Genomic DNA, 6783 nt, shown 5'->3' on the forward strand with positions numbered 1-6783 from the left:
CCACCTCAGGGGTGTTATGTTCAGAGTCACGCATACAGGTTTATCTTCAGGCAGTGCAGCCAAGGATCTCTGGTTTTCATCATGTCTCCTCTGAATTTCAGGCAGGTTGATGCTATCCTAAAGATTCTTTTTCATGGTTTGTTGTTTTTCCTCTTGTGCTGCTGTCTCCTAGACAATTTAAAAGTCTCTGATGTTACCTAGGGAAGAAAATTAGAATTCATGGAACTTTTTCAAGGCCTCTTAACATCTGAGTTCCAAAAGTGAGATGGCTTGGTAACCAGTTTCTTGGCTACATGAAAAAAATGCACTAGAATTTAGAACCACCACATACATGCCTACACAAAATCTAATACTGCCACCCATCCATGTAGCCAACTTTGTGTTCCTAAACATCAAAAGCAGACTTTTTTTTAAATTGTTTTTGGGACTAAAGTATATAAAACAACTCCTTAGTCTCATGGAATCTAGTCAACTGATGGAAGACTAAAAAATAAACTCAACCAGTAGTAATGCAAGAGAAATAAGAGAAAGAGACTAGGAGAAGAAGTTTCAAATTACAGCACTCAAGAAGATGAAGCAAAAGCATTAAGAATTCAAAGCTGAGTCTGGTGGTAGTAGCACATGCCTTTAATCCTAGCACTTGGAAGGCAGAGGCAAGAGGATCTCTGTGAGCTCAAGGCCAGCCTGGTCTACAGAGTGAGTTCCAGGACAGCCAGGGCTGTTAAACAGAAAAACCCTATTTTGATGGAGAAAAAAAGAATTCAAAGCCATTTTGAGCTATATAAGCCTTAAAATGGTGTGTGAGAGAGAGAGAAAGAGAGAGAGACAGAGAGAGAGAGAGAGAGCTCTAATGTGGAGACATGTGAATAGTTAGTAAATGAACTAGCATATGACTGGTTGACTTAAGACCATTAAGGCAAAAAAGCTCGAGGTAGAAGCAGCTACAGGAAAGGCCAATTTATCAAAGCAAAGTATGGAAATGAGGGGAATAGCAGGAAATAATGAGAGATTATGGGAGAGGGCACCACTAGATCTTGCCTTATAGGTCAACAGAAAGGACAAGAAAGGAAGGCTATATAGGTCATTGACAATTCCGAGGAACTTCTTGGTCCTTACCTTGTCCCTTTTAAAGATAAGCTGCAAAGCTATGATTATCAGAGATGATAGTAAAAAAATTTTAAGAACGTGGGGAGATCGGCAGACAAGGTGGTGCGCATCTTTAATCGGAGTGCTCTGGAGGGAGGCAGGAGCATCTCTGTTCGTTTGAGGCCACCCTGGTCTACATAATGAGTTCTAGGACAGCCAGAGCTGCATAGTGAGACCCTGTCGGGTGGGGTCGAGGGGAAGAAATCAATCCATCATTTAAAGCAGATAGGTCATTGTCTGTAATTCCTTTGATTAATTTAGGCCAGCGGCAGTAAGTCATATGGGGACAACCCACGAACGAGGATTACGTTCCTCAGGCATAGACGTGAGGTCCTGGTGCGGGGAGAAGGAGGGCTTTATAGAATTCATTTAGTTAGTGCCGACGTGTAGCGAAGGTTTGGCAGCCTTCTGCTTCCAAAATGCTGCAGCTGCCCAGACGCCTCTCTCGCTCCAGGGGTCCGCTGTGGATGCTCTCTTTGCAGCAGCTTCCCGGGCAGGCTACCGCTTTGCGGCACTGGCGGCCTCTGATTCCCGGCATGCCATTGGGCGTGGACCGGGTGTAGACTACATTTCCCAGGCTGCCCCGGGCCCCGGCCGCGACGCGCCGGCGCCTATAAGAGGCAGAGCGCTGCAGCCGGAGCCTATTGTTAGCCGGAGCCGGGGCGGTTCTGAGCTTTGCTGCCCGGGGTTCCCAAGTGCAGAGCCGCCCGTCCCCCGCCGCCTGCCGGCCGGCCGGCCCACACACCGTGAAGCCCCAGGAGCTATCTATGCGACGGGCCCGGGAACCGACCGGCACGCCTCGGTCTTCCCTCCTTGCACTCGGGCTGAGGCGGCAGCGGGAGCGGCGGAGACCGTGACAGGAGAAGCGGCCGCGGCGGGGCCGGTAATGGGCCTGGGGTGCGGGGCGGAGGGGTCCGCCTTGTCCTCGTTGGGCAGCGACTCCCGGGCTGTCGTGGGGCAGCGCTCCGGCGCAGAGCCGTGCGGAGAGGGGGCGGGGGGCGGGGAGCCGGGGCGCCTCTGGGAAGAGGCGTGGGAACGAGGGGCGCCGGGGACGCGGGCAGGGCTGCAATCTAGCTAGCTCGAGGGACGGCCGGGCGGCTCGGAAGCCGGCGAGATTGCTGCTGACGGCTGACTTCGGGATGGAGTGGGCAATGATGTAGGATGGAGGGAAGTGAAGGGAGGGGAGGGGGACCGGAGGAAAATGTGGGAGGAGTGGTTGGGAATTTGTGAGTAGCGGGCAGGAGGATGTGGAAGGTTGTGTGGGGACTGCGGACGATCGGAATGAGCGGGAAGACTAGCGGGAATCAATGAATTGAGAGCCGAAGGGTTCCTTAACTGTGTTAAGGGGACTGGTGACTTGACAATGTTCCTTCTGCTCTGGTTCCTGATGCTCCCCCCCTTTTTCCTTTTTTTTCCCCCCTGGCGTTGTGTGCAAAAATGAGAGCATCACTTGTCCTGGCTGCTACCTTGATCTTTTTTTCAAGCCCTAACATGCAGCCTCCTGCCATCCATCCCCATTTGAGTGCTAGCTATGGTCTTGGCTCATCCTTTTAGACGGGTTAAGAGTGGCGATGTGACATACAAACTGTTCTTCAGTATGAAAGGTTAAAAGTTCTCCCCAAGAGACAACACCGTTCCCCTTGTCCTCCAGTTTTCAGTTCATGGTAAAACCCGCAACCAACTCACATTCTCCTTTTCTTTAGTGGCTTTAAATCTTACAAATCTCTAAAACCAGGGTGGTGGTGTGTGGCAATTATAAATGACGCTATCCTTTAGAGGAGAGTTAATGCAGCATCATGTTCCAAGTCTCCCACAAAGATCTTGTGTCTTCCCTAGGATGTGGCTTACAAGTGCAAAGCCACATTCTAATCTAGTGTTAGTAAACAGCTGGAAACCCGGGGGTGGGGGAGCGAAGGGGCCCTCTTTAAACACCTAGCTTAAACAGGAGGCTTTCAGTGAGGAGCTCAAGGGCTTTTCCGATCTCATGATCTTGGTGATCACAAGGACAGATGGAGCCATAAAATTGTAGTATTTGAGAATCACCCACAGTATCTTGCAAAAGGAAAGCAGGGTAGGGCGTCTAAGCCTTCTACCCCTACCTCTACCCCAGTAGTCGCTGATAGTGTAAGGGATCCTTGACCTTTAGCAGAACATTGGGTTCTAGTTGAGTGGGAAGGCCTTCCTGTGAGATGAACCTTGTCTTAGGATTTCGGACTCACTTCAGAAAAAAAGGCTCACATACCCAAACTTTACAAATATACTCTGTGTCCACAGTTTCCTCGAACTGCCCCACTTTTATTTATTTATTTGTTTATAATTTATTTTGAGGTAGTGTCCCTCTGCATAGTGAGTCTTGGGACTCACTGTGTAGAGCAGGTTGACCTGGAACTCACAGAGATCCACCTGCCTCTGCCTCCTGAGTGCTGAGATTAAAGGCCTGCGTTGCCACACCCATTTTTTGCTGTTCTTACGTAATTTGGGATTTGAAGTCCTTACCAGCCTGAAGAAAGCTTAGGCCTAGTACTGAAATATACATGCTGGTTTTATTTGGTGTGCATCTAATGTCTTCTATGCACTGTAGCTATGAGCTATATTGTGTACCTTAAGGAAATGTTCAGCCAGAAACACTTAGCAAAACACCATAAGGCATGTAGTCAAAATGTGACAGCTGACTCTTCATTTCACCAACATGTAAAAAGCTTTTATAGAGAGATACCAGTATTTGTTGTTTGAGATGTTTATTTAAACAGTTAAGTGTTCTGACCCGCATTTTTAGTCACACCTTGGTTATTTCTGTATAGGTTTGAGTGCTTGGACTTGGATATAACTCATAAAGAGGGGTAGGGGTTGAGGCAGGGTTTCATGTAGCCTTGGCTAGCTATAAACTTGCTTTGTAGCCAAGGATGACCTTGAACTCCTTGCTCCTCTTGCATGTAAATGCTGGGATTACATGTATGTGTGATCAGGTGAGGATTAAAGAATATTTTCTGAACTCAGGTGTTGATTTTTTACCAGTGGGAATAACTGATTCTTAGTAGAACCTATTCTAGTGGTTACTACATGAGTTCTTCAAGGCAGTGTGGGACTAACTAGGTTGGAGGTTCATGGTCCAGAGTGCTGGACGTGGAGAATATAAACTTGCATTGTTCTCCAAGAGATGATAGAAATGTGAGTTTTCAGTGCTGGAGGGCTGCACTTGGTGCACACACATGTGATTCCAGCACTTGGGAGGTTGAAGCAAGAAGACCACTGTGAGCTTCACCAAAAACAAACTGGATCCTTGTGGGACCAATCTGGGCTACATAGCTAAACTAAGTCATCTTAAGTAACAGGTAGTTTTGCAGGAAATATTGCTAACATCCCAAGTAAGAGAACTATAACAGGCATCTCAAGAATCTTCTAGCATGTCATCCATGAATGGTTTTTGTTTATTTTGTAGTGCTGGGAATTTAACCAGGGAAGGCTTCAAGCATGGTGAGCCACCGCTGTATTACCAAACTGCATCCCCAGCCCTTTAGTGGAATTGGTCATATAGATCAGTATATACATTATTTACACATGTAGACCTGGTTTTTGGAGCTTAAGGAAATTGCTTTTCCTTACATTTTACAGCTTTCCCCTCCCCCCTTTCTTTCCTCTCTTCATTGCCCAAACCACACCCCCAGAAGTGAGAAGCTGTGAACCAAGAGGCTTAGATCAACAGCCAGCATTGGTATGCTCACGGGCACAGAGTAGCCCTGATGAAAGGATTCTCTTGAGGAAAACTGGGTTAAGATACAGGAGAATTTTAGTAATAAAGATGGTTTTGGCCCAGATCCCAGTTCATGTGAGACTTAAAAAGTAATAGTCAAAGGAAATCCACACTACCGGAAGCAGGGGATCCCGAGGAAAGAGCAGAGTGCACATTTGCTTCCAATCATAAACCCCTGAGTGCCTCCAGGCTGAGGAGCAGCCATTTCTCTACAAGTGTTACCTGGAGCTCAGATTGAAGGGCACCTAAGCCTTTTCCAAGATAGCAGGGTCTCTCCTCACTGATGGTTTCTCATGGAGTTGGGAAAGCACTGGTGGTGTGTGTGGTTGCGTGAACTTCCTCTATAGTGTCCACGTGAACATTTATGACAAAGGTGTCGTCCCCCACCTCACCCCTGCCATGCTCCTTCACCCAAAATAGAACGGAATGAGACATTTGTTAGCTGAAAGGTATCATCTTTAAGCCCAGCTAAACTCAACCCATAGAAAGTCCCCTCACTCTTCCCTCTTGTTGTTTCTAAGAAGGTGACCTGTGGTCAGACACTTTGAATCGATTTGATTCTTTTAAATAATTTTTAGGTTTTATTTTACGTGAATAGGAATCTTTATCTGCATGTATGTGTCTGCATACCACTGTGTGCCGGGTGCCTGAAGAGGGTTTCAGACTCCCTAAAACTGGAGTTAGAGGGTTGGATGCTGGAACTGAACCCAGGTACTTTGGAGGAACAGCTAGCACTCAACTGCCCTTTTTTTTTAATCATATCTATCTATATCTGTATATAGTTTCTATGTAGCTCTGGCTGTGTTAGAACTCACTTATTTAGATTAGGCTGGCCTAGAACTCAGAGATCCATTGCCTATGCCTCTGAGTGCTGAGATTAATATTATATTATTATATTAATATTATAATTCTTTTTTGTTTGTTTTTAGAGATAGGGTTTCTTTGTATAGCCCTGGCTATCCTGTAACTTGCACTGTAGATCAGGCTGGCCTTGAATTTGCAGAGATCCACCTGCCTCTTCCTTCCGAATGCTGGGATTAAAGGTGCTTGCCACCATGCCCAGCTCCTTGATTTAAATTTTTTTTCTTAGCCAAACTTACTTGAGGAATGTGTTTGAAACCTATGAAAGCTAAGGTGGTTCAGTTCGTTTTGTGACTTGAATGCAGGACTTGCATGTGATCTGAGTATGTATTTTAGGTAATCCTTGAAGCACAGACCAGCTCTGGTTAACTTTGTAGAGCTGATCTAAATTGCTACTAAAAGACGTGGTCCAGAAAATCAGGACTGTAGCAGCTTGTCTCCACAGTGAATTCTGGGTAGCTGCTCTGCAGTAATGCAGGAGTCTCCTGGGCAGTGCTGTTAATCCTGCTGCACAATTAGCAACCAGTGAGATCATAGTGTGGGAAGTGTCTTACCCGGTCGCATGTGGGTTTGGCTCTGATAGCATTTCTTCTATACAGATTCATGTCCTTTTGGAACTTAAGTCCAAAGACGGAGAAGGAGAAAGACTTATGCCTGCTGTGTTGGTGTAACCAAGATTGATTGTCACTTCTGTTTTCCCTTGATGGTTTCTTTTCAGAGGCTGGAGATTGTAAACTCTGTTTTCTTCTTTGCACAGGGAATGATGAGAGACCAATATTAGGTTGAAAAAGAGTCTGGTTTTTGTTTCGTTTTTGGTGCTGGGATGAAACCCAGGGCCTCTTGTGCATTAGGCAAGCACTCTGCCACAGGGCTACACCCACAGCCCTGCTTTCTGGGTTTTGAAGCTGGTACAGATTCTAATCTTGGCTCGTTTCTTTAGTACTAAATTTGCCCTTTCTGGGAGCCTGATGAGACTCTTCACACTTGCGAAGATCTGGGTCAAGGGTTTTCCTGACTGCCAATGT

At 46.5% G+C, this 6783-nt stretch overlaps 1 protein-coding gene across 2 annotated transcripts in view; it reads left to right on the forward strand.

The window, feature by feature from the left end:
- Positions 1 to 6783, forward strand: part of Tfcp2 (transcription factor CP2) — a 51980-nt gene that overhangs the window by 44359 nt on the left and 838 nt on the right. The gene's annotated exons all lie outside the window — the stretch shown is intronic.

The sequence above is a fragment of the Mesocricetus auratus genome, unplaced genomic scaffold (assembly GCF_017639785.1).
Source record: "Mesocricetus auratus isolate SY011 unplaced genomic scaffold, BCM_Maur_2.0 Super-Scaffold_100010, whole genome shotgun sequence".
Taxonomy (NCBI): Eukaryota; Metazoa; Chordata; class Mammalia; order Rodentia; family Cricetidae; genus Mesocricetus; species Mesocricetus auratus.